Consider the following 25,021-nt stretch of genomic DNA (forward strand, 5'->3'; position numbering starts at 1 on the left):
GCCTATGCTGATAGATGGCAACTGAGTGCAGGTTTTGAGGCCCTAATTTTTGAATTTAGTTACCTAGAGTGGCAGTTAGGCACTTCCACCAAAATGAAATAAATAACTACCAGTGAAGGGACAAGCACATTGTTACTACTAAGGTACATATAGGTAAAATTGCAAAGGAATGTATCCAAGAGAGGGGTTGAGGCTGGTACTGAAAGTTGGTAGTTTGTGCAGTACTTATCTGCTGTTTATACTCTTCTGCTGTCAGCCAGTAGTTTATGCATCCACGCCTCTTTCATCCACAGAAAGAATCTATGCATAGATTATAAAACAAATATATACAACTGGAGCTCCAGATAATTAACAATTCTCTGGATCAAGTCCTTGAGGTGTGTGTGTGTGTGTGTGTGTGTGTGTGTGTGTGTGTGTGTGTGCCAGTTAAACTCTTTCCCATGTGGGAATCGCTTTGGACTAGGATATCATCTTTTAAATCACTAGTCTAATTTATTGTTACTGTTCCTTAAAATTGTTTTGGAACTCTGGGATTATCTCTATGGGCACTGCTCTGTTTGTTCACAGAGTTGACAATTCAGACCGACAAAATGAATCCTATTTTCTTCTGACTGGTCTTCCAATTTCTACAATATCTCACCCTCAATCAGTGCTGAATCACTAATTTTGGAGTTATTCTAGACATCATCACCATATTACACCTGTACTGTACACGTTACTGAGTTCCAATCAAATACAGAATCACATTTAAAATCCTCTTTATAATATGTAATGCTTTCAATTGTGTTACTTTGGTTGAAATTTGGTTTTTATTTTCAAATCATTTAACTATTGTCTATTCCTGAAATCTCACAGCTAAAAGGGGGGAAATTTACCAAATCTTATATGTGATGTTACTGATATAGACAAATATCTATAAATTATTAGTCTTAGCCTCCTGATGTACTTTGTTATTAATGGTTGTAGTATCATTAAATATATACTATCCATAGAGTTGTATATACATATACCATGTACCTTAAGAAAAGGAGTTGATCTTTTGTCAGTTGAATTTTTGCATTGGTTTTACCATGTGCAACAAAAATTTACAAACCCTTAAAACTATTCAAGGACATAATATATAAATAACCCACAAGTTAAGTGGCTGGGTGAAGAATGCAGAAATTCAAGTTCTTGCCCATGGGGAAGGTTCTGAGTTACTACAGAGAATTCTTTCCCAGGTATCTGCCTGGTGTGTCTTACACATATGCTCAGGGTCTAACTGATCACCATATTTGGGCTCAGGAAGGAATTTTCCCTAGAGTCAGATTGGCAGAGACCCCATGGGGGTTGCCTTCTTCTGCAGCATGGGGCACCAGATTTACACTAATATGAATGGTGAATTCACTGTAACTTGAATTATTTAAATCATGATATGAGGACTTCAGTAACTGAGCCAGAGGTTATGGGTCTATTACAGATAGGGGTATGGCCTAGGATGTGCAGGAGGTCAGACTAGATGATCAAGATGTTCCCTTCTAGCCTTAAAGTCTATGAGTTTAACTTGAGAAGGAAAATAGTTTAATTAATTTGCTTTATTCAAGGTATTTTGAAATTCTATTGACTGGTTTTAAAAAAGCTGCTATCAACACAGGCCTTGAGTTGTTCAGGAAGTTTTTTGAGTATGTTTATGGATTTTAGTGCTAATGGCAACGAATATCTGTAAACATTTATTTACATTCCAGTTGGTTTGATTCAATGATGGTTTTTATTCAGTATTTTGTATCATTCTTGTCAGTGTTTCTGTTGACATGAACATTTTAGAAATAGCTATTCTTCATACCAATACATGTATTTGCATGCAAATATGGATATTTACACATGAACAAAAGTATTCTCTATATATTATTCAATATTTGACATTTTGCCATTTCTTAAACTGTTTAAAAGTTTCTGTCACTCAAACAAAAATCAGAAACAATACCATGTGACCTAAATGACCAATAATACCAAGAATAACAAATAACAAATAGTCAAAGACAAGGCTTTCAAAAGTTCAGACCATCTATTTTAGGGGGTCAGTATGAATTTAGGAGTCGAACTTGGATAGCCATTTTTGAAAATCTTAGCAAAAGTAATCAATTCTCAAACAATCCATAGTTTGAAAGTTGTTCATATAAATCATTTTTCAGATACAGAACATTTAGATAAATCAGGATAAATTCCAAAGAGGTTCAAAAACAGAATAAAGGGCTAATTCATTAAGAATTTATTCACAAAATTGTAATTAACCATTAGCAATTTGTTCACAATTACTAATATATCCATGGCTTTCCTTGAGTTGGGGATTTAAGTGAGTGCCTGGAGTTCAATATTTATGTGTGAACTAACAAAGTCTGAAGACAGCTAATGAAAATTATTTTCAACTATTGTGCAAGACAATTGTCATGATAAAGAAACTAAATATAAAGAAATGAGTAATCAGCCATCTGCACTGCATAGTATCTGCATTGCTGGTAAATCTAATAAATTGGAAGCTTTAAGAACTTCATTTTAAGAGCCCACTGATTAGAACCCATCCTGTTGTAAACATTCCAAGGATCAGAATAGACTGCAGTTTTATCATGTTAGGTTTTTTTAATGGGTTTTGTTGACCATCTGCCATAAAGAAGAAACAATTGGGGCTTTGGAATAATAGACTAAGGGAAATTTTGAACTTCTACATTGGAAATGTTACTTTCAAATTCGAATGTACAGTGCAAATATATATTTTTTCTTGTGCCTTGCTTCATATTATGGTTCAAATTCAAGGGAGTCACTCAAACATAATTTTATATTTTACATTAAAAGGAAATATTTACAAGTAGACAGAGATACCTGCATGGTCACAATGGATGGAGAACCATGTAATAAGTTGGTCACCTTTGTTGTCCTTATGTAATTTTTATTGGGGCAAACTAAGAACCATGTATATATGTGAATTTATATTTATTCCAGGTATCACTGCATATTTCATCTTCAGCCTAGTTCTGCAACCATTACCTATGTGAGTTACTTCTGATTTACACTAGGGTAAGTGAGCTCAGAATCAACTCCGATGTCCAAAGGCCAATTCAAGTGCAAATTAGACAACTAAATAACATTATTTGTGCCCATAAATAACAGTGGTATAGTTGGGTACTCACAATTAGTTTTGCTCACTAGATCTCATACTAAAAGAGAAAATGTTTTCTGGAAAGTTGTAGTAAAAAAATATTTTTCATTGAAAAACTTTTGAGATATGAAATTTTTCGAACAGCTCTTGATATTCCCCAATAGAGATGCTCTACATTTGATGGATATTATAAGGGAGGTACAAGTTTTGTTTTGGAAATATTGACACATGGTTCTTCTGAAACTAAATTTGATCCCTGATACTGGCAGCTGTTCGGTGAAAATGACATTCTTCAGTTTCTATGCTGCTATTGCCTTGGGAGTCAGGTAGCCTAGGTAACTAGCTAGCCTGAGAGTCTAGCAGCCCCAGGGGACTTGGCCTTGGGTCAGTCTTTATGGCCTTGTGGAAACACATCCAGGGACCTACAGGTTCCCAGTTCCATGGTAGTAAGCCTGGAAAACCCGAGAGACCTCAGGATTTCCAGGCTCCCTGCTATGGAGCTGAAAGCCTAGACTCTGAGATCGCTCATTAGAGCCAGGTCTCCTTGGGCTTCCAGACTGCCTGCCATGGAGCTGGGAGTCAAGCCCCAGCTAGAGTTGTGGCTCCCAGAATTCCCAGGCTTCCTGCCAGCAGCCTTTCAGCCTGAAAGTCCTAAAAGCCCCAGCTCGACCTTGGTCTTCCAAGGCTTTCAGGACTGCCAGACTCTCAGCTCTACCAGAGGAAGTCCTGAGAGATACCTGGGCTTCCAAGCTTCTGACTCCACAGCACAAAGCCAGGAAACCCTGGAAGCGTCGGGTTTCTGATCCCAGTGAAGTTCACATGATGGGCTGCCCCAGATCCACAGACTATAGAAAACTGGGGTCCCCGGCACCAGGGCAGTCTACATCATGGGCTCCCCAGCAGCTGACCTGGAGAGCTGGAAGGTTTGTAAGAAAAATCTGCCTGCCAGCTAGGGTTCCATCAGAATCTTTTGAGGCAGAGTTCTGCTGGAACCCTGCCTGTCGTTCAGCAAAATTTTATCAAACCCAGCTTTCCTTCAATACAAATTTCTGGTTTGGTGAACTGGCATTTTCCAATTCAACTCTGTTCAGTTCCTGCTCTCCAAACCCTCATCTGAAGGAAAATTATATCAGTGAAAAAGTTAATCTACTAAAATCTCCTAAAACTGTAAAGGCAAAGTGACTTTTGTGGCCCATGTCTACAAAACAATTCTTCCCTTTTCTCATTTAAAGTGTCCATCACTGTACAATTTAGGCTCCAGTTTTGATACACCTATTAAAGTTCAACTGTTGCCCCATTTTATGTGGAGGAAGTACTTATTAAGTGCATTTCCAAGAGGATTTATAGAGCTCTCTAGTTTGTAGAGTTGTCTGAAACAATTAGTAAGAAAAGCAAGTGTAATATTTAGTAAATGAGGATCCTGTAATCAGGAGTCCAGGAAAGATGTGACAGCTGTGTGTGGAGGACAGTAATGCATAGTCAAGCTCCAAACAGACTCTATACGCCCTTCAAATAATAAGTATTAGATTTTTAAAATCAATATGATCTTTGCAGCACTTGATCAGTGCAGTTTATGTAAAAAGTATTGTGTGCCACTGTTACAGATAAATTATAAGCTTTCTCTTCCTCAAGGGGTGTGGTTTTTTGTTTTGTTTTTTGGTGTGCACACATAACCAATGACATGTCATCAATTTATTTTGTTACAAAAATAAAGAACTGTTGCTATAGAGACAAATTGTCTTGTAAATGCATTCAAATTTCTGGACTAATATAGGGTATGCACAGTAGAATGGAAATTAGTGTATGTAGATAAATTCACTATTGAAGGTGATATTTTAATATTTTAGCTATCCAAGTACACATGATAATGAAGTAAGGTACCTAAGCTTCACATAGCTTTATTCAATTTCCTCAGTATATAGTAAACAGAAAATATCCATGTTAAACTGTTTATCAGTCATTACCTCCAAGGAACATCTAGATTTTTCATGTGAGTGGAGAGTAGAAACTCTTCTCTTTTAGTCAGTGTGGCATGGTGGAGTACTGTGCTGATGTAGAGTGTTGTCTTCCAGCTAAATCAATTCTATTGTATATACATAAGCCCCCTTGGGGCAGGGACAGTCTTTTTTATTGTGTTTGTACATCCTCTAGCACAATGAGATCCAGGTCCATGACACTGGCGCTATACAAATAATAAAAATAATAACAAATTCCTCCCTCACTCTTCTTTTTTAATCAGGAAAAACTACCACAGTATGTCTCCAAAGTACTTGCACTTCAGTGTAGGTGAAGTGATATCTGTTCTACATACTCTATACCTATCACAAAGGGATGCTGTGCAATTGTATTAGTTAATATTTGTAAAGCGTTTGAGACACTCAGATGAAAGGCTCTGTAATAGAGCCAAGTATTAATTCTCTTTGGAGAATTCATTTATATAACCATGTTTCTGAACAATTCACTCCAATATGGTGCAGCACAATTTGATATTTATGAAATGCCACATTTCAATAGAAGGCTTGTCAATTATCAACAGAACTATATTATTTATCATCTTGTGAATTTTAACAGATAAGAATGTCTTTTTTTGTTAAAACTAAAAAAAATCCCAACCTTAAATTCTTCTTATAATCCCATTGATGGATCATGCCCTTGATATTATGTTAATATAGTTATCTGGATTTATTTTCTTCATGTATTTGATAATTTAGTGGATATGGGACATTTGCAATCCCATGCTACTATCAGGAAATGAGATAAATAGTGCAACTGGCATCCCAAATGCTCCTTTGAAAATTCATACAATGTAAACACATGGAACACTGCACACCTGCCAATGATATGGTATGATCCACATAGATCTCAATGAACTACTTTCTCATGTTTACAAGCGGGAGTTGCAGGCTGAATTGCTTTCTTGCCCATTGTGTTGAATCATTTTTTTCTTTAAAATGCTACCAATACTACTGTGGTGTTTCTCCACTGCAGCGTTACTTGCTTCTAGAGCTGGACATGTAGTAAGAAAAAGGATTCACAAATATTTTTGCAAAATCCAATTCATGATTTGATCATGTCAGAACATATTCTTTGTTTTGCTTTCCCACAAATATTTGTATAACCATTTTTAATTCACACAAATCTGGGGGGAAGCATTTTTTTGGTGAGAATATGGATATCTGTGTGTGAACACCTGTATTTGTCCTGGAAATGGTCATCTTAGTAAAGTGTGTTTTCAATTCATTTACTTTCTCAGACAGAAATAACAGCAAAGTCAGCAGAAGCAATGAGGAAGACAGGAATACAAGAATGGGGTATACTCAAACAGCAGAACGATCCCTACACACGATCAGGTCTGTACAGTGTAATCAGATATTGAGATGCTGAGAAGTCAGGGATATTCCAACATCTTTACATGTCGGACAAAGTTACATAAATAAAATACAATTAATTTGACAGATATATGAAATAGTGTGTGTTGTTGCATATGATATAAGGTAATACAAAGCAGTTCTCTGAATCGTTGTGGCCAGACTTGGCAGACAGGAATTTAAATTTAAAGGATCTGTTTACAACTTTCACATCTAGGATCATGAACATCTGGACAATATTTTTGTATGAACAGGACAAAAGAAAACTGTTTGCAAAGTCTGTTGGATGGCCAAAAAAATCTGGCTTATTTTTTTTCTCCCTCAGTCAGAATAGCTCTACCAGGCAAAGAAATGGTCCATGTGGGATGATATAGCTTATTCCACAACCAGCAAAACATGGAATCAACTACCCTCTGGGTTCCCAGCAGTTGCTGTCCTACTCCACTCACCTGGGGGAGTGCAATGAGGGTCGAGAAAAGGTAAGCTTAGACTTGTGTTAGACTTGAGAGCTCCCAGCATCTCAGTAATACTAATCTTTGGCCAGACCTCTCCTAGGTCTTGTGCTTAGGTTTATTCAAGGAGCTGGCCCATTGACACTCTGTCTTGCAATGGACTATGGGGCACTAGCCACAAAGTTGTAACAAACTAACCCCTAACTATTAAACCAGGCCCCTCAGAGGTGCTGTGAGGAAGCTAGAAAGCTGTTAGTGCATTGTGTAGTTTTCCCCTGGAGGGAAATTTCTTCCCATCTCTCTTGAGGGGCTATCTGCATAGAACAAAAGCAGGCCAATTCTGCCACGCACAGGACCTAATAATATACAGGGGAGACAGGACACAATGGAGAATGGGACAAGTGCCCAGGCTCCCCCTCAGCTCCTGACTGGGCCAAATTTGAATGGCATTGCAACCCTGTGAGCCACATCACAACACAGCTCACTTAAGTCTGGCCCATCATGATGGAAGGGAGGCTGAGAAAAACTTGAATGGTGTTTCAATCCCATGTGCCACTTCGGCAGCCCTTCCAGAGCTCATGGGCTCCTTCAAACTCTGGGGAGAAGTAGAGGAAGGGACACTGGGAACCCCCTCCCGCCAGTCATGAAGTGGTGTGAGTACTGGATCCAGGCTTTAGTGTTTCTTGGGGAAGAGCAGAAGGGAGAGGAGAGGATGGGGCCTGGAGCTCCCAGTACTACCTACCTCCTGGTGTGGATAATGCTCTTCAGTCTGACCACCTCTCTGAGTAAGAGCTCGGTGGTGGGTGTGGGAAAAGGAGACTGTGGTGCTGGGTTCAGAGGGGAGAGCTTGGAGCTGGATGCTGGGCAATGTAGGGGGAAGAGTGCAGCAATAAGGGAGTTTGTGTGGAGCTGGGTGCAGAGGCAGCAAGAGAGAGCTCAGGACTTGGTATGGGGGGAAGTGGCAAGGGAAGAGCTTGTGGCTGGGTGCAGGGCAGCAGAGGGAGAGCTCCAAGCCTTCTCTTTAGAATATTTCAGGTTACTGGCAGGGAGGGTGGGCAGTGTGGTATTCCCCTTATTAAAACATGTGCAGTCTGTATTAAACATTTATATTATTTGTGTATCTATATTATATAAAACAGCAGAAAGAGCCCAATGTAAACTTCATCAGGCCACAGTCCTTTCCCTGATCAGTGCAAGCCAGAGCCCCACCTTCCAAAATGGAGTCTAATTTTTGGTCTCCATAGCCACCCCCCACCACATTCATATAACAATACCAGCTGCCCTAGTGGTGGGTGATTCTCAGGGACCATTGGTTGGGAGTGGCATAGCCAACCAGTTCAGCTGACTGCCTCTAATTCTGAACACTTTTTTTTTTGGGGTGAATAGTTAATTCACAAATATATATATATGTCAAATGAAACTGTTTGTGAAATTGAGTCAAATTCAATGCACAGTTTTGTCTGAATAAAAATATTGGGGGGTTTTTTAACTCGAAATGGTTCATGTCAATATTTTCTGAACTAAATGTTTCTACTTTTCATTCCAAAATGATGTTTTATTTCTAAAGCTAGCTAGAGTTGTAAATAAATAGAAGGATTAAAAGGGGTAAAAAACTACACCCCAGACAATAGAAAAATGAAATAATAAAATGTTTCATTCAACCCCCAAACGCCTTTTCCATTTATTTTATTTTATTTTACTTGGTCACCAAACTGAAATCTCAGTTCTTTGCTCAGCTCCCCCAAGCCCACCAATTACACCACAGGAAACAAAGATAACACCAACCTAAACCAAAACCTTTGCAGTCCCCATGCCACTCTTCTCAGCCACACATGGAGCCCCCAGGAAAAAGGTACCATGCTAGCATCAGGAGAGAGAAATATCCCTTCCTGACTCACCACAGTCCAGCTGTCAGTAGTAAGAGCCTGCAGTTAGTCTGCTTACCTGTCAGTTTAGCACCCAGGCAGTCTAACCAGTTCAGTTGGTTCCTGGTTAAATTGCCTGACTGGCCAAAGCACACAGTTAGCTGAGGGGCTCAGCAAACCTGCTCGTAAGACCTGCAGCAGCAGCAGGGCACTTGCTTGCTCCTGCCTTGCTTCACTCTAGGTAACCCAGCTCTGACCCTTGGCTCTGGCCTCTGACTCAGGTTCTGAAGCTGGGATCTGATTCCTGGCTACTGATTCCTGTTCTAACCACTCATCCTGACTCCTGTTCTGATCATTGACCCTGATTCCTGCTCTAACCACTGCCCATGTCCTGAACCTCTGACACTGTAGGAATCCCCAGGGAGTCCCCTTCACTCAACTAGTCCAGTCAAATTCTCTTGTTACCCCAGACAGCTGGGATCATTGCTTTATAAATGCTACTCTCTGTGAAATTTATAAACAAACATGTCAGACCGTGATGGAGAATCACTGGCCATCATCTTAAAACCCTACAGAAAGGTTCTTCATTAGTAAACATTAACTTTTCCTAATTATGTTGTAAGGCAATTTTGAGTATCAGTTTATGATCCAGAGCATTACTGGGCTGGAAACAACAATAATAATGAATCAATGAATGACACTTGCTATTACTAGCAGGACAGGATCTAAACACCTTGTTTAGAATTTCTCATTAATAAAATAAATCAGTCTAGGTCCATGTCCTTCCAATTACCATGCAACTTTAGTTCAGTTTCTACTGTGGATTAAGAACAGAGCTTTCTGTGTTTGAATTGTGAGTGGTGGAGGTAAAGGCTTTTGACAAATCTGAGCTCTTGCAGATAAAAAGTTCACATATAACTATTTTCCAGTGAAATGTTAATAATGTGAAGATCTAAACAGACTTCAATATGCATCAGATGATACAACAGAAGTCATTTTATGTGTCTGGGGCCCCTTCTCAAATGGTCATGGTATACAATTCAACGTAACGGCCTAGATTCACTATCTGTTTCTTCAAGGAAGATCAGTAAGCCCATTTACTTCCCGTTAGGTCTCGAGGGGCACCTCCCCATCTCTGTTTATCAGAAAGCCATGCATGCTTCTGTCTATTCAGGTATTTATAGTTTCTATCACTATGCCTCCTGGCCAGCAATGTATGTATTCTCACAGCATCCCTTTGAGGTAGGAAATTCCCACTTTCCAGGTGTGGTGTTTGGATAGAGTGAAATTAAGGGATTCAGCCAAGGTCACATAGGAAGTCTGTGGCAGAGCTAGGAACTCAATATACGTCTCTGTAGTCCCAGGTCAATGTCTTAAACCCAAGAATATCCTTCCTCTTTGGTTCATCCTTTTTGTCACTCTTCTGGAAATTTTAGGATTTCTGATTTCCTTAAGGGTCTCCCCTGTATGCCCCCATTCCCCCATTAATTTGTTTGTGCTCCTTGCCCATTTCCCAATATCACCTATATGTTCTTCATGCCCAAAAATCAGTCCCCACAAAAAAATATTTCAGTTTTGTCTCCCCAAACTCACCTTGTATTTGGAAATTCAGGTATTGGTGTAACATGCTCAACACGCCCCAACCTTTGCAAAACCTTTGCGTTTTACACTGATATATGGTGGACTACCATATTTTCTACCTCTTACTTTTCCCCCACCAAATCTACCCCAACCATCTCAGTTGTCTTCAAGTGCCAACTCCGATAGGTAGACTTTGTAGTGTGCCCTGCAGGTCAACAAATTCTGGCTATTTCTGCCCAAGGTGGGAGTGAATAAACTTGACCAGAAATTCCATGCCTGGCTAAAACACATTTCAGAAGATGAATCTCTTTTTCACTCAGCTTATCCTATAGGAGACTCAACTCTGAGTAGCTGCAATATGAATCCACTACTGATATAAATTGTATTTGCCTTCAAAGTAAAATAGATCAGGTCAATCAATATATTTTGTCAAGGTCACTCTGGTGCTTGCTGAGTATGTAATATTTCTCTAGGCTGTTGTTGTTGATACATCTGTCACACTGAACGTTTTATAACTATACCAGCAATCTGTTTGTTCATATGAGACCAGTAAAGTATTTCTCTGTCCTTTCTTTTGCATAATTCCCATACACAGATGTCCTTCAAAAATGTGACATGGCATTTCTTTCCTCATGCTCTATGGAATTACATTTTTTCTTTATGAATTACATTACCAATAGCTGTTAACTGATTGCAAACAGACTAACAATGATGAACTGGATATTTGACCTCTCTCTTTGCCTCACACCATCTTTCAAGTATATCTGCAACTCTATGTTTCATCAGTAAAGCTTGTAATTGGCACATGCACTTGTGCCTTTATATCGTGTTCCATAGTAAAAGTGCTCTAGACAGCTGCACCAAATGTACTAAATTCTTATCTGACACGTGGTTCAGGTTAAACTGGTACTTTTGTAATCTCAGCAGTATTATTTATATTCTGGAGGCTGTTCTAAATCAACGGCTATTAAACAATGGCTTTTAAGGTTTATGGTCAGTTTTTATCTCAAATTCTTTACCCTAAGCATACTAATGATACCCAATTATGCCAAATACTACAGCTAACATCTCCCCCTCCCTCCACACCACCAATTGGGTATACACATTATCAGAGTGAGCCATTGTTTTGGAAGCAAAAGCACTATCCTATACTGAATTGATACTCAGTACACGTGTTAGATCTTAAAATTGTATTGATTTATATCAATTTAAATATAGAGAAATGGAAAAAGAACATCTCCTGGGCTCCAGTCACCCTTGCCATCAATTAAATAGAATACAAAACCCATTACAAAACCAGAACAGCAGCATGCACCGAAACACCCCCCCCGCACCAATACATACTGCAAATCCATTTTTTTCTGCCTCTTATTTTTCCCCTACAAAGTCTACCCCAATCATCTCAGTCCTCTTCAAATGCCAATTCGGATAGGTAGGTTTTGTAGTGTGTCCTGCAGGTCAACACATTCTGGCTATTTCAGCCCAAGGTGGGAGTGAATTCCAACACTATTAGAAAATGTTATGCCAGCAGCAGCCTTTCTTACCTAGCAATGGAGGTCCAGCTTGAGAGCCTCTGCTGATGTCAGCTATGGCAGTATAGCACTGGGAGAGAGGCCAAATTTCCCAAGGCGTTCAAAGCTTTAGAAATTAAAATCAACACCTTAAATTCTATCCAGGAGCCAAAGCGCTGCGAGTACAGACCGCCATATGCCGGTGTCGTGTGTTCACGGTGAAATTTGTCACTTAACAAGCAAGCTGCCACTTCTGAATGCAAGTCAGTTGCATAAACTTATGCTTACAAATAGTTTTAAGCTGTGGTCCTCATGTAGAACATTTTGCAGTAGTCCAGTCTAAGACAAAGTATTGGTCACAGGGGCAGTGTCCAGCTCCTTTGGAAAAGCTTGCACCTCAGCTGGGTGAATACATGATTTTTTGATTGGCTGGCAGTTGCAAAAAGGAAAAAAAAACAGTTTTGGCTGAACCAAAACTGAAAATTCTAAAACAAAACAAAATCGGTCAGTTAGAAAAATCAACAGACATTTTGTTTCAGATTGAACAAAACATTTCATTTGACCTGAATCAAAATGTGTAGTTGCACTTGGGGGCATTTTTAAACTAAAAGTGAAGAAAATGAAGGTCTAGATTTACAAAATGGACAGAGGTGGTGTGGTGCTGCTGCTTATATAATCTTCAATCCAGTGGTTGTGGCATTCACCTGGGGTGTGGAAGATCCAAGTTGAAGTTCCCGATTCAATGGTTATTTATACAAAGTGGAATAGCTCTAACAGAAGGGATTGGAGTACAATATCCCATAACCCAGTTGTTAGATCACTTCTTGAGATGTTAGGGGGGAGACAACCTCAAACCCCTACACCAGGGATCAGCAATCTTTGGCACGCGGCTTGCCAGGGTAAGCTCCCTGGCAGGCCGGGCCGGTTTATTTACCTGCCACGTCTGCAGGTTCGGCCGATCGTGTCTCCCACTGGCTGCGGTTCGCCGCTGCAGGCCAATGGCGGCTGTGGGAAGCAGCAGCCAGCACATTCCTCGGCCCGCACCGCTTCCCGCAGCCCCCATTGGCCTGGAGAGGCAAACCAGCCGGCCCACCAGGGGGCTTATCCTGGTGAGCTGTGTACCAAAGGTTGCCGATCCCTGCCCTCCACCATATCGGGCAGAGTTGGGGGGGTTGAAACTGGGTCTTCTACATCTGAGGAGAGCGCCCTAATCATTGAGCTAAAAGTTGTAAAGGAGTCACCACCTACTCCTCCACCCTTTTTGTGAATGGCATCCAAGTCCCTCCCCCAAAATAAATAAATAAATCAGGCACAGACTATTCAGCAAATTCATGTCAAATTCTTGAATAATTTCAGGCTGACCAAAACTTTTTTTTTTTCATCAAATAAACTATTTGTGTGAAAAATTTAATCCAGCTCTACTTGAAATCTCTAGGTAAGATGCAGATGGGAAAAAAAATCACCGTTCTACTGCTAACTGATCATCTAAAAGCAGTTGGGAATCCTACCAGACTTCTGAGATATGAAAATTGGTAACAAATGATGGCTGCATATCCCATGGCAGGGATGTAATATAACTTCCACCATTTCTTCTGAATATTTCCCCAATCCACTATAATAACTCAGTCTCCACCAGCTAACTCTTACCCAAGCCTCAGTCTTGCCCTGACACAGAAAGGGACACTTGACCTCACTCTCCGTGCTGGATGAGATGATTATACATTATTATACATTTATATATTATAAATCTGGGTGTTATTGGCATACTGAAAGCGCTTCACCCAATATTTCCTTGCTATTTTTCCTAGTGACCTCACATACCCATAGAATAAGAGAGGTGGCAATTGACCTTGTGCAATTGACCATTAGAGAGCCCTCATTACTACTTTTTCCATAATCTGAACCAGAAATAGAAGATTAGCGACCGAACAATATCTGTGTGGATTGTCAGTGGGAAGAGATCGCTTTCTGAGCAGAGGCCGAAAAGCTTCCTTCAAAGCAATGAACACCTTATCCTTCTTTAGCCAAGGACTCAGTATTCTTCCATTGACCTTCACCATCCAGGGAGGAAAAGGATCCTAAACCTAGGTTGTAGCACAAATTTCCGCCGCTACACTGGGAACCTTCTTATGCAACACTGGTTGAAATAGTGAAGAACACCCATCCTCTGATGATCAGGCCATTTCAAAGTGTCTCACATTGGAAACAGAAAAACTGAGGCATCAAAAATCATTAGTGACTTTTGAAAATGTTGGCCTTGATCAGACATAATGCTCCTAAAAGAGGCTGAGATTCCACAGTACTTTGATATTCCAATTACTTGTAATTTCTTTCCACTGTATGTTGACATTAATTTAACTTTGGTTTTCTATTCCCAATTGTCTACATTTTCTATTAATACCTTTTCTTCAGCTCCTATATCATATTTAAATGTTACAAAATCTTCCTTTAGCTACACACTATTGGATTTTTTACGTATACCTTACTCCTGGGGAGAGTCTGTGGGACTCCATGCCTGCAGAAAATGCCCCCTGCCCCAGATTTCCTATGTTTCCCTGCGAGGGGGGGGAGTTGCGGGGGGTGACCATGAGCACAGGTTCTTTTGGGGGGATTGCCCCCCTCCAAAGTGGCGAGGCATGTGGTGTACACGGAGTTACATGCCACTGCCCCCGCCCCCTCGTTCCGCAAGCGCAGAGCTTCTGCAAGCGCAGATCTGCCCAGCCGAAAGAGGCTGTGTCTCCGCTCCGCTGACTCTGCAGCTGAACGCCACCTCTTGAGTTCTAGTTCCAGTCGTTCTCCCCTTATGTGTGCTGGGAGCCTTCCTGTTTTCTATGCTCTCCAACAGTGAGTGCCCGTGGTGGGGCTGGTAAGGGGGAGTGGGGGGATGAGGGAAGGGGGGGATGGGGTGGGGGGATGAGGCAGTGGAGAAGGAAGTGGGGTGGAATAGGGCAGGGGCAGGGGAGTCTGGGAGTGAGGGGAGGGGGGTGGAGAAGAAAAAGGATAGGGGAATTGTGGGGTGAAGTGGGAGCCCGGTATGCAGCATCCCCTCAGCAGCAGCTGGAGCTCCCCCATTAAGCAGGCCCATCAAACCCTCACCCTGACAAGCCCTACCCCCTACAACTGAACCCCCCAATGAAGCTCCACCCTTAAACCCCCACCCCACTGATCCCCAACCAGCTGAACCTGGACCCCCCACTCCATCAAGCCCCACTTCCCCAGCACCCACTGAGCCCCCCAACCCAGACTCCCCCCGAGCCCTAACCACATTCACCTGGATCCCCTGCAGATTCCCATTGCCCCTGCACCCGGAAATCCCCAAAGAGCCCCCGTGCATTCAGATCTCCCACTGAGACGCCTACACCGTGAATGCCCCACACAGAAACCTCTCACCCCACACCTGGACCCCCCACACTAAACCCTTCCACACTTGGATCCTTCTGGGCTGAGCCTGCCCACCTGGTGTAACTGGCACAGAGTGGCAGGGGCCCAGAGTGTTTCTGGGGCAGGCCCATCCCTTGCATTGTGTCAGGGTCAAGTGCAGCCTCACTGCTGAGTCCTTGTACTGGTGGAAGTGGGGGCTTCAGGGTGATTGTGACGTTCCCCTCTGCTGTTGTCTGGACTTGAGATCTGCTAGGTCACTCCAATCCTTGACTCTGGGAGCCAGCCTTACCCTGCTCTGCTGTGAGAACCCCCAGTCCTGGGCTGTTCACGCACAGCCTGTGAACATAAGAACATAAGAATGGCCGTACCAGGTCAGACCAAAGGTCCATCTAGCCCAGTATCCTGTCTACCAACAGTGGCCAATGCCAGGTGCCTTAGAGGGAGTGGACCTAACAGGCAATGATCAAGTGATCTCTCTCCTGTCATCCATCTCCATCCTCTGACAAACAGAGGCTAGGGACACCATTCCTTACCCATCCTGGCTAATAGCCATTAATGGACTTAACCACCATGAATTTATCCAGTTCTCTTTTAAATGCTATTATAGTCCTAGCCTTCACAACTTCCTCAGGTAAGGAGTTCCACAAGTTGACTGTGTGCTGCGTGAAGAAGAACTTCTTTGTATTTGTTTTAAACCTGCTGCCTATTAATTTCATTTGGTGACCCCTAGTTTTTCTATTATGGGAATAAGTAAATAACTTTTCCTTATCCACTTTCTCCACATCACTCGTGATTTTATATACCTCTATCATATCCCCCCTTAGTCTCCTCTTTTCCAAGCTGAAGAGTCCTAGTTTCTTTAATCTCTCCTCATATGGGACCCGTTCCAAACCCCTAATCATTTTAGTTGCCCTTTTCTGAACCTGTTCTAGTGCCAGTATATCTTTTTTGAGATGAGGAGACCACATCTGTACGCAGTATTCGAGATGTGGGCATACCATCGATTTATATAAGGGCAATAATATATTCTCAGTCTTATTCTCTATCCCCTTTTTAATGATCCCGAACATCCTGTTTGCTTTTTTGACCACCTCTGCACACTGCATGGACATCTTCAGAGAATTATCCACAATGACTCCAAGATCTTTTTCCTTATTGTAGCTAAATTAGCCCCCATCATATTGTATGTATAGTTGGGGTTATTTTTTCCAATGTGCATTACTTTACATTTATCCATATTAAATTTCATTTGCCATTTTGTTCCCCAATTTGTGGCATGTAAGCTGTTTGGATTGTGAAACCGAATGATACTAGCCAATATATCTGTTCCCAGACACAACTATAGGATCCTCCATCTTGCAGTGTCCAGTTATGCCCACTGGATGCTGAAAGCTTATGTGAGTTTGTCAATTTAAGAAAGCAATTGATATGTACCAGGCTTGTTATCCCAAGGGGAGTCTCTGACATGCTTCAAACCAAACGCACTGCTTCAGGTAGAAAAAAACAAACCAATTTATTAACTACAAAGATAGAATTTAAGTGATTATAAGTCAAAGCACAACAAGTCGTATTTGGTCAAATGAAATAAAAGCAAAACACATTCTAAGCTGATCTTAACACTTTCAATGCCCTTACAAACTTAGATGCTTCTCACCACAGACTGGCTGGTTGCCCTTCAGCCAGGCTCTCCCCTTTGATCAGCGCTTTAGTTGTTTGGGACTCACCAGAGTCCCAAACTGACCAAAGGAAGGGGGGTGACTCACTCCAGAGTCCAACAGATCCTTTGTTGCTGCCTAGACCAGTGTCCTTTGTTCCTGTGAGGGTGGGCTGGGTTTGTCCCATACATGCCCTGATGAGGTGTGAACTGCCTCTCTGCTCATGGAGAGTTTTGCCTGGGCCTGTTTTAAGCCATGAGGACACATTTTCAGCCTCATAACTATATACATTAAATTACAACCTATATCATTACTGAAACAACAATTACTATAACGTCACTATGAAATTTGTAGAATTTTGCAGAATTTTAAAATATTGTGCACATAAATATTCTGTGCATATTTTGGCACAGAATTCCCTCAGAAGTGCTTTATTCCTCCTTGGTTATAACCACAGGACTCCATTCCAATTAACAGTTTATCAAATACTGCAATTGCATCATCAGATTCTGTGACTAAAAGCACATTGCTTGTTTTATGGGTTGGTTTTTTTTGTAAAATGGTCCCATAACACTTATTAGATTACACCAATGTGCAGGTGTACTACATCTCCACAGCCTAGCTTTTGCCTTAGTTTGCTGCTCACAGTCACTCTTCAAAACACTATTCCTATGAACTATTTTTGTTAAACAACATCCACTCCAGTCACTTTTTTATTTTCTTCCTGGTATTTGTGATGTAATATGTTCTTCAGCTTAGCAGATATCTGGTGATTTCAGAACTGATTGGATAACTTGTAACTAACAGTTTTGGTGTAGTTTGGCATTTGTTCATTAAATAATAGTTCATGGATTTTTTTCCCCACTATTCCACAAGCTCTATCTCCCTTAGGCTATGTCTACACTAGAGACATTACAGCAGCACAGCTGTACCAATGCAGCTGAGCCATTGTAAGATCTCTCATGTAGCAGCTCTATGCCGACAGAAGAGAGCTCTCCTGTCAACATAATTAAACCACCCCCCATGAGTGGTGGTAGCTATGTCGGTGGGAGAAGCTCTTATGCTGACAGCGCTGTGCACACTACCAGTTACGCTGGCTAAATTTACGTCACTCAGGGGGGTGTTTTGTTCATGCTCCTGAGCGACATAAGTTTTGCCAACATAACTGGTAGTGTAGACATGGCCACAGTCTAGTACACAGGGACTTATTCTACCACTCTAACTCATGTTGGTGAGCAATTACTCTGAGGAGTAATTCCAGTCAAGTCAACACTAAGGAAGGGTGGCACAATCAGACCTCTAGCAAACCCTCCTCCAAAGAGCAGTCATTCATGCCACAAACAACACCTCCCATCAGAGAATCATTGTGTATGTTTATCTTTTATATGAAAGATACATTCGTAAGTGTGAAAGATACATTTGTAAGTGTGAAAATGGATCAGTTTATGAATTTGCCAGTGTGCCAATTAGATTTTACAGATGAAATCTATCAAACTATGTTTGCCAATAGATAATAGAATCCAACAGGACAATCCCTTTGTATTGAGTCCAGGGAGTGTTAGCTTACTAGGTTAATGCTGGGTTCTTGACAGGTCTACTTTTAACTTGAACAGTATTTTTCAAATCTGGACACTTGCTTATTCTTAACCAACCAACAATTTATTAATTCACCCAGAACCACATTAATATAGAATCAACAATTCAGCACTCAAATGTAGACACAACAAATTGTGGGTACTACACACACTGTATAGTCTTGCAAGCAATTATCAAAGTTATATCACAGCAATTATACAGTTGAGGCTCAGCAGTTATACCAAGGAACAATGCAAATTACCAAGGTTTCTTATTACATTTACCTATGATCAACAATTCTCAAATTTTTAGTAGCTGACACATATATCACCCTTCCAAAGATACATTTGTTTTAGTGTCACTTTGAAGAGTGTGGTTACGTCTCTTTGACTAGATTCGTCCAAAACGGACAAGTTTAGAATATTTAACAGTAATCTTTTTAAATGTTTTTTCCAATTTCTCTTTGGCCAATTTGCTTGGATTTATGAAGGAATTAAAATCTAAAATATAGTTACTTGAGATCTCACTAGCGAATGTAGACTCATCAAGTTAACCTACTATTATTTATGTTAAAGAAAAGAAGAGGAACTGCAATCTCTGAATTAAAATCTCATTGTAGCAGGGTGGACGCCTGCTCCTGCCTGGAAGGGCCTGAGATAGCCCAGGGAGCAGGCAGTGTGAAGGCTGAGCTGATTGGGGGAAGTGGCTGCAGCTGGGGCCATGCCCCAATCAGGCTTCAGCTGGCCTATATAAGAGGCTGGGAGCCAGAAGCTCAGTAGAGTCTCTCTCTGTGTTCAGGGAGAGAAGGGCCTGGCTGCAGCGAGCTAGACACAGGGTACCTGTAGTGGAGCAGGGCTGGGGAAAGGCTGAGGAGCTGGGGAGCTCCAGCCTGGAAAGCCCCAGGCTGTGGCCTAGTATTAGGCCAAGGAGTCCTGGGGGTTGCAGAGGGCAGCCCAGGGCTAGGCCAAGGCAGCAGATCCAAACCCCCCTTGCCAGTGATGAGTGGCCTATACTGCAGTCTGCCCCAGGGATCAGGGGCTAGTTGGTGACTGGTAGTGGCCTAGTGCTGAGGCAAGGTGGGGATAGTGGGTGGGGGTTCCCCAGGGAGGGGAGACCCAGATCTGTGGGGTACTGCAAGAGGGCAGCATCCCAGTAATAGGGGCACCGGTTCCTGGGAGGGACACGGGCGCCAGCAGAGGACAAGGCGGATCACCAGCCTGCAGAGGGCGCTCCAGAGGCTGGTGAGCTAATTCCCTGGACGACCAGTAGGAGGCACCGCAGGGGTGAGTCCGGACCTCTACATATGGTGGAGAATGTGGGCATAGGTGGTCCACCCCTGACACAAGGGGCAAGGCAGGGCAGCGGGACAATTGTCCAGACTGGAAGGTGGAGAAAGTGAGGCAGTCAATGATGGACCCTGGGTACATGGGGGTTTATTATGGAGAGGCCGCAGGTACCATTCCTGGGTGGGGCCCGGAGGCAGCGCCCCAGAGGAAAGGGGCCGAAGAGCTGCTGGGATTACGGGAGACCCAACAGGAATTGTGGGAGGTGCTATGGGCCCTCCAAGAGCAGGTCGGCCGGCTGGCAGAAGAACAGCGGTCCCTGCGGAAACTCCTGGGGAAGGAGTTAAGAAGAGACCGTGGAGGGCGGGAGCAGTGGAACGCTGAGGGCAGGAGACCTGTAGGAGGGCGCAGGGCTTGCTACGCCTGCGGCGTGAGAGGACATATAAGATGGGACTGTCCCTACGGGGTTGGAGGCAGGGTGCCTCGCCCCGAACAGGTAAAGTGGCAAGTCCCTCAAACTGGCCGCTGGGTGAGGGAACCCAGGCAGCTGAAGATATGTTGGGTCTGTGGGCGGGAAGGCCACCTGTGGTGGGCATGCCCAGGCCCTAGGCAAAGGGTCCAGGTCAGCCCTGGTGAGGGGTCGGGACCTTGGAGGGATCCTGAAAGGCCCACGACAGCCAAGAAGCGGCAAGTTTGCTGGGGCTGCTGGAAGCCGGGCCACATTAGGAGGCACTGCCCTCTCAAGGGAGTTGGGGGTCGGCCAATGGAGGTGTCTGGAGGCCCGGGAGGGGCCACACTGGACCTGGAAAAGGTGACAGAGGCTGAGGTGGAGATGGCGGGGACCCAGCAGGGAGTCGGGATCCAGACCATCACAGAGCTGGTTGCCAATGGGGAAACCCAGACCGAGTGGGCCCAGCAAGAGGCCAGGACCCAGGTGGTCGTGGGACAGGAGACCAAATGGACTCAGACCTTGAGGGTGGAGGCTCAGGGGGAGTCTGACCTGCATGCGCGGCTGGAGGCTACAGAGCGAGCCCTCCGCGAGGCTCAAGTGAGTGGGATGGACCTCGCTAAAGAATGAGGCCATCGTTGAGCAGGAGTCCCATGTGCGGAAGCAGCTGGAGGACTCTGAAAAGAAGCGGGCGGCTCTGGAGGCGCACGAGCAACTGGTCCAGGCCAGGAGATACCCCTACCCCCAGGGGTGGTGATCTTGAGGGGGAGGTGGCGTGTAGCAGGGTGGACACCTGCTCCTGCCTGGAAGGGCCTGAGATAGCCCAGGGAGCAGGCAGGGTGAAGGCTGAGCTGATTGGGGGAAGTGGCTGCAGCTGGGGCCTCGCCCCAATCAGGCTTCAGCTGGCCTATATAAGAGGCTGGGAGCCAGAAGCTCAGTAGAGTCTCTCTCTGTGTTCAGGGAGAGAAGGGCCTGGCTGCAGCGAGCTAGACACAGGGTACCTGTAGTGGAGCAGGGCTGGGGAAAGGCTGAGGAGCTGGGGAGCTCCAGCCTGGAAAGCCCGAGGCTGCGGCCTAGTATTAGGCCAAGGGGTACTGGGGGTTGCAGAGGGCAGCCCAGGGCTAGGCCAAGGCAGCAGGTCCAAACCCCCCTTGCCAGTGATGAGTGGCCTATACTGCAGTCTGCCCCAGGGACCGGGGGCTAGTTGGTGACTGGCAGTGGCCTAATGCTGAGGCAAGGTGGGGATAGTGGGTGGGGGTTCCCCAGGGAGGGGAGACCCAGATCTGTGGGGTACTGCCAGGGGGCAGCATCCCAGTAATAGGGGCACCGGGTCTTGGGAGGGACACGGGCGCCAGCAGAGGACAAGGCGGATCACTGGCCTGCAGAGGGCGCGCCAGAGGCTGGTGAGCTAATTCCCTGGACCACGAGTAGGAGGCGCCGCAGGGGTGAGTCCGGACCTCTACACTCATCAATTCTTCTTTTCCACGTAACCCTGGGATAGTGGAGAGGTCTTTCCACCTGACTGGTCCAGGCATGTGTCAGATTAAGATTTAGCAGCTTCTTGTTGGGTTCAGTCAACTCTCCTGAGCATATGGTGACTTCACATTATATACTCTTGTATCATGACTTGTAGTAGGGGGCAATCTCTTATTCCCATTGGACATATGTGAGATGAATACTTAGGTTTTAGTTATGAGGTTTTTTTGATGCTTCCATTGGTATCTACTAGATGGCAATGTTATATATATGAAATTTCTTCAATCATTTTCTTATCAGAGGCTTCTGAAGTTTGCTTATTTAGCAATCTTGAAATGAATGAATCTTGGAAATGTTAGCAGTTATCTTTGAGAATTCATGGAGGATGGGTGGGGTCCCAGAAGGCTGAAGAAGAGCAAACATAGTACCTATTTTAAAAAGGAGAACAAAGAGGACCAAAGAATTATAGATCAGTTATCCTAACCTTGATACCTGGAAAGATACTGAAACAAATTATTACAAATTAATTTGCACCGTCTAGAGAATAATAGGGTTGTAAGTAATCGCTAGTGTGGATTTGTCAAGAACAAATCATGCCAAACCAACCTAATTTCTTTCTTTGACAAGGTTACTGGCCTAGTGGCTGGGGGGAAGAAGTAGATGTGAAATACCTTCATTTTAGTAAGACTTTTGACACAGTCCCACATGACATTCTCATAAGCAAACTAGGAAAATGTGCTCTAGATGAAATTACTGTAAAGTAGGTGCACAACTGGTTAAAAGACCATACTCAAAGTATAATTATCAATGTTTTGTGCTTTGTAACACTGGGAGGGCAAATCTAGTGGGCTCCTGCAGAGGTTTCTCCTGGGTCCAGTACAAATCAATATTTCATTAATGACTTGGTTAATGAAGTGGAGAGTGTGATTATAAAATGTGCAGATGACACCATGCTCGGAAGGTTTCAAGCACTTTGGAAGACACGATTAAATTAAAAATGACATTGACAAATTAGACATTTGGTCAGAAATCAACAGGAAGAAATTCAATAAAGAAAAGTGCAAAGTACTACACTTAGGAAGAAAATATCTAATGCACAATTACAAAATGGGAAATAAGTGGGTAGATGGTAGTACCACTGAAAATGTTCTGGGGGTTTTAGTGGATCACAAGTTGTCTGAGTCAACAATATGATGCAGTTGCAAAAGAGGCTAATATCATTTCGGGGTTTATTAATAGGAGTGTTACATGTAAGGCATGGAATCTCACTGTACTTGGCACTGGAGTTGTCAAAGCTGGAATATAGTTTCCAGTTCTGGGAACCCCATTTTAAGAAAGATGTAGACCACTTGGAGATAGTCCAGAGCAGGGATCGGCAACCTTTGGCATGCGGTCCATCAGGGAAATCCGCTGGCGGGCCGGGACAGTTTGTTTACCTGCAGCATTTGCAGGTTTGGCCTATGGCAGCTCCCACTGCCTGCGATCCCCCATTCCAGACCAATGGGGGCTTCCTACAGCCCCCATTGGCCTGGAACAGAGAACCGCGGCCAGTGGGAGCTGCGATCAGCCGAACCTCAGGATGCCCCTATCAATTGGGATTCCTCCCCCTCCCCTCTTAAGCAATTTCTCTTAATATCCCAAAACTATAGCCTGGTTTATATTTTTTAACATTTCTTTTTCTTGTACCAGACAATTCCTATTACTTCTAGAGTGCAATGATTATTTACAATGAAAACCAATAAAATCCTTATAATCGTCTCAATTTGGAGGAAATACTCCATACATTTTTTGATTGTACCTAAGCATTTCATCTTATTTAGGAGTTACAATAGAACAAGAGATATTTCCCACATATGGAAGGATGTAGACCTGACTCACAAGGCAAACAAATGTTCAGATTCTAATTTGAAGTGAGAGATTTTTCCCAGTATATCTGATTTACAAAGAACACAATGTGTAGTTTATACCTTGGGATGAAAACTCTGAATAGAAAAGCAGCATGTGACCCTTGCTTGGCAACTTGGAGTTCTTTTCAGCTAGGCTGGGAGGGAGAAAGAGGTGTTTTTTTATATATATATATATATATATATTCCAAGAGATTCTTGCCTAGGTGACTAATAAAAATCTCATTTAGTTAGCTCAGTTTCAATTGGGAAATAGGAACTCCTGATCGTGGCTGATCTGTGGCCCTGAGGCAAAGTGTCTTACATAATGTGAACCTTTTAAAAACATTTTTTTTAATTGTCTTTACTTCTTTGGTGGATCCTATTTGGGGATAAACAGAGGTAGATAGCTTTTCTAATTTCTTGATGGCCAGAAGGAATCAATAGTTATTAATCATTCAAGTCATATCTGTCCCATATGTCCCTTACATATCGATCTATTGTTTCATCTGCCTGTTGTCTACAAATGAAGAACTATCACCTTTCCTATGTTATATTATTTTTTGTGGTATAGAGTTAATCAAGTTTCTGTAAAAATATGCCCAGATAATTTCTTTCAACCTCATTCTCAATGGTGAATGTTTTTTACAAAATTTCAGTGCTGATCCTTACACCATATATACCACAAGTGCATTAAAGACACATATTTCAGTATTCTCTTTTATATGTGTAGCCATCTGAAATAACAGTTTAATTCCCTTCATTGTTCAGCAACATTTTTGAGAGTTCTAGCTTTGAAGGTTCATTAAGGTGCCATTTTGGGTCACTCTTTATTAGGCAGCATGTGGGTTAAGCCACAAGTATTCATGAAATACTATCATTCCAATTACAGTGTGTTTTTATTACAATAAGTATTAGCATAAAATATTGAATTATGCTACCTATCATTACAGTTCTCAGGGGAGTGTTGGATATAGATGCTTAAATCACATGGTTCAAATCCATATGGAAAGCTTCTTGGGGCAAGGACCATCTCTTTTTCTGCATTTGTACAGTGCCTAGCACAATGGGGCCTGGTCCATGACTGGGACTCCTAGGTGCTACCATTATTCAAATACATAATAATAATCATTACTTTGGATCTGAATGTATTTGATCTGTTTTCTTTCCATATGTAGCACAAAGTATATTTATATCAAAACATGCCTAAATCACATGACTAGACCTGGTTGGAAAATTTCTGATGAAACTTACTGTTGTTGGAAAATGTCAATTCAGTACAGTGAAATGTTTCATCAAATTTATTACAGATTCAACAAATCTTTCATTAAAACACAGGAGGGTTTCCTGGTTTTTCCCCTCAGCTCAGGGGATGTGTAACACTTCTTCAGCTTACGGAGCTGGGAGGGC

Source organism: Terrapene carolina, unplaced genomic scaffold (genome assembly GCF_002925995.2).
Source record: "Terrapene carolina triunguis isolate 2854851 unplaced genomic scaffold, T_m_triunguis-2.0 Scaffold18, whole genome shotgun sequence".
NCBI lineage: Eukaryota > Metazoa > Chordata > Testudines > Emydidae > Terrapene > Terrapene triunguis.